The sequence below is a fragment of the Pteropus alecto genome, unplaced genomic scaffold (genome assembly GCF_000325575.1).
Source record: "Pteropus alecto unplaced genomic scaffold, ASM32557v1 scaffold7, whole genome shotgun sequence".
Lineage (NCBI taxonomy): Eukaryota > Metazoa > Chordata > Mammalia > Chiroptera > Pteropodidae > Pteropus > Pteropus alecto.
The window spans coordinates 52,648,380-52,651,590 of record NW_006494614.1 but is presented as its reverse complement, the minus strand read 5'-3'; the positions used below and the strand labels follow the sequence as shown (position 1 = coordinate 52,651,590).

The 3,211-nt window shown below is 35.8% G+C and overlaps 1 protein-coding gene across 6 annotated transcripts in view; it reads left to right on the top strand.

The window, feature by feature from the left end:
• The window catches only part of RAB30 (RAB30, member RAS oncogene family), a 73,181-nt gene that overhangs the window by 43,420 nt on the left and 26,550 nt on the right, over positions 1-3,211 (top strand). The window contains exon 1 of one of the 6 annotated variants that reach the window (XM_025042803.1): positions 1,777-1,797. The exons of the other annotated variants lie outside the window; for them this stretch is intronic. The gene's annotated coding sequence lies outside the window, so the exon portion shown is untranslated. Of the gene's footprint in view, positions 1-1,776; positions 1,798-3,211 lie in introns of those variants that run through there. 6 annotated transcript variants of the gene reach the window in all.

The following is a 3,211-nucleotide window of genomic DNA, read 5'->3' as shown; positions in this document are numbered from 1 at the left end:
TGTGCTGAGATTTGGTTTAATGAAGAAGCAGTGGTACAGCCACCATTAGGTGCAAAAAACAACCCCAAAGTCTGAGTGGGACAGTCCTTCCCTGCCACATGAAAGGCTGCAGTAGAACAAAGAAAAAGGCAGAAAGATAGAAACAGAGCACCCCATATTATTTTAAAAGAGACTTTCTCACTATGTTAGGAAAACTGGCTTGCCTTTCTAGCACTACTGTAAACTGAATGGAAGGGCAGAGTATAATTTGTTAGGAGTTCAAGGTTATCTTTTTTGCTAGAAAGAGCTAGATACTGTAGCCTCCCCAGAGGCACACTGTTGCTAGTTTTCTTTTGCATTCTTCCAGAAATACTTTATGCACATACAGATAAATAATTATATGCCCCCCATTCATACCATACACACCATTTTTCATCTTGATTCTTTCACTTAATGCATCTTGCAGATGTCCATAGTAGATTGTGTGGTACATTGATGTATAGTTTCCAAAATCTGTACAACCATTTTCCTTTTTTTTTTTAGGTGGTTTCATATTTGCTGCTGCAAATATTGTTGTAATGAATATCATACTCCTTGTATCTTTGTATACATGTATCAGTATAAGTGTGGAATAGATTCCTAGAAGTGGAGTTGCTAGGTCAGAGGGTTTGTAATAGCCTTTTTTGATTTAAATCAATATTGCCCTCTATAGAGGTTGCATTGATTTATCTCCCACCAGTGGTATGTTGCATTTCTCTATACTCTATACTCTCTCCCATGCAGAGTGAACTTTGCCAGTCAGAGATGAAAAATGGTTTCTGATTATACATTCATTATAGTTTTCATTATAAATTATAATTTATATTTAAAATTAAAATTTATAATTATAATTTATCATTATGAATTTTAAGTTCATTAGAATTTGATTTACTTTTATGAGTGAAGCTGATCATTTAAAAAATATATGTGCTATTTTTATTTCCTGTCTTGTAAACTGTCTGCTCATGTCCTTTACCCATTTTTTTCTATAGGGTCATTCAATTTTTCTTATTAATTTGTAGGAACTCTATGCATTTAAGGATGTTAGCCCTTAGTTGTATGTATTTCTGATATTTTAATCAGTTCATCTTTTATTATTTTGTCATGTAGAATTTTAAAAAAATTTAATTATTCAAATTGGTCAATCTCTTTATTCTATGGCCTTGATTTTGAGTAATCCCCACTTTAAGATTTTACACATACTTTCCTCTAGTAACTTAATGATTTTATTTTTTAAATCCAAATCTTTACTCCATCTGGAATTTATTTTAGCATAAGGAGTTTGATAGAGTTCCAATTTAACTTTTTCCCAGAAAGACCTTGGTTTTGAATCCTGCACTTTTATTTATTGGCTGTGTAATTTAGAACAAATTAACCTTTCTGAACCTCAATTTCCTTATCTGTGTAATGGGAATAATAATAATAATAATACATGATGAGGCTGTTGGAAGGTTAAATAAGATTATACCTGAAAAATATTTAACACAGTTCCTTGCTCATGGTAAACGTTCAAATCATGTTCCAAATACCCAAGAAGCTGAGAAAACATAGCATGTTCCAGCAAAGGAGAGAAGTTCTAGGTGGCTAAGATACAGAGGTCAACTTGCAACTCACTAGTGTGTGACTTAGGGTGAGTCACTTTGTCATCTAAACCCTCAATAAGGACCAGCTCCTGAGAATGTTGGCGGGTCCACATTAGATCACATCTGTGAAAACATTGTATAACGGATAAGTGGCTGGAGATTATGACCTGGTGAATGAGGAGCAGCCATGGCACAGGTAGGTGTTTGATATCCCAAGGAAAATAATTACCTTGCAATAACATGAAATTAGCAGCTGATGTAAAGCAAGTGAGCTTGCAGCCAGTTGATTATAGCAATGTTTAGTAATTGCCTTCTAGTAATTATGCAATAATGAGCTTCCTGAGACAGAACCTTGTTAGAGTGAAAGATGGATCAAATGTTTTCAATTCAGTGTATACATCTTGAACACAGCAGTGGGCTATGCAGATGTGAGTGTCTTGCTGAAGCATGTTTCTTGTCCTTAAGGACAGCAGGGGCAACAGACATGTAGAGCATTGCCTCCTCCACCAGGCAGATGCACAGGTGGAGATATACTTGGAGGAAGGTCCACAGTGCTCTGGGATTTTCCAGGCAGGAGACACTTTACCTGCAGAGCCCCATCCATCTGCCAGTCTGAACCCAGGCTCTGAAGTCTGGCCCACATTCTAAAGAACCCCAGCCCAGTAATACCTTCTTCAGTGTCACTTGTTGCCCTTTTTTATTTCTCTGTTTGGTTGTTTTGAATTCATCAGGCACGTCTTATTTCTCATGCCCTGCCCATGTACCTCCATAGCTTCTGGGTGGGCCTGGTATTGTGCTTAGGGCCTCTGTTTCTACTAGACCTGACAACTCAGATTTTCCCTGGGTAGGGTTGTTAGATTAAATATAGGATGCTCAGTTAAATTTGAATTTCAGATAAACAATAATGTTTTACCGTAAGTGTGTTCCATGCAACATTTGGGTCACACTTTTATACTAAAGAATTATTCCTATGTCCCATGTCATATTTGGAACGAACATATTGAAATTTATTTGTTGCTATCTGAAATTCAGATTTAACTGAGTGTCTCCCTTCTCCTTCTTTCCCTCCCTCCTCCTCTTTCTTGCTCCCTTCCTTCCTTCTCGTAGCAATCCTACGTCGTTAGCCCTGATTGCAAATGCTATAAAATGTTTCATGGAGCCCTAGTAGCAAGGGATGTTAAAAGATGTTATATGATAATAGAATTCTGAGGTAAAATCATGTTTGGTAAATTCTGAATTAAACAAAATTAGCTGGTTTTCTTTATTATGGGAATTTTCAGAGCCTTTTAAATTAACAGTGTTGGGTTATAGTATTTAGTATTTCTCCTAGGTATGTCACTATCCTCCCCTTCCCCACTCCTGAGTATTTCGAGTCATAGGAGCAAATGTCGAATGGATGCTGATGGTCTCTGTTTGTAGACCATGAGTTCTGATTTTAGGTTTTGGGAAAATACTAATCTATAGAAAACAGCAATAACAAAAAACTTTGTATAATGTTATGGTTCTATTTTTGTTTTAAAAAATCCATAAATTTTTAAAATATGCATATAGATGTGAGTATATGTAAATAAAAAACTAAAGGGATGTATACCATAATGTTAACTGTAATT